Below are 614 nucleotides of genomic sequence, written 5' to 3' on the forward strand. Positions count from 1 at the left end.
ACAATAAAACAGATCAAATAGTACAGGTAAATCAAATAAATTAGAATATAATAGAAACTGTGCAGAATAGTCTATATACAGTAATTGGAATATTGATATAAGTTGCAAACAGATGAATGTAGAATGAAGACAGTGGATCGTTTTAAAGAGGACAAATAATGCTCATTTTCAGGTTCTTATTTGTATGTGATGCCTCTACTGTCTCCGTGCTTTAATGTTCAAAAAGCCCTTTCTTCTCACACTGCCTGAGCTGCAGCACCTCTTTTCACTGAAAAAACTGAAACGTTGACTTTAATTAAAGGTGGGGTAGGTCATTTTGGAGAAACCAGCTCGAGTGCGCTAGAATTTGAAAATACACAGTCGGAAAAAATCTGCCAGAGCCCCTCCTCCAACACACACGAACGCGCACATGACCAATGAGGGTACGAGATAAGTTTGTGCACAGATGGAAGGCTGACAGGCAGGTAGGACATCCAGTTACTTTAGCCGGGCCGGCTCAGATGATTGGTCGTGCTCTTTACAGTACCACGGCTTCCACAGATGATATTTTTTTAATCTATTTTTTTGTCAAAGCACTTACCTATCATGCAAAATGCACTTTTGTACGTCTTTTC

Source organism: Notothenia rossii (assembly GCF_949606895.1).
Source record: "Notothenia rossii genome assembly, chromosome: 10".
Lineage (NCBI taxonomy): Eukaryota > Metazoa > Chordata > Actinopteri > Perciformes > Nototheniidae > Notothenia > Notothenia rossii.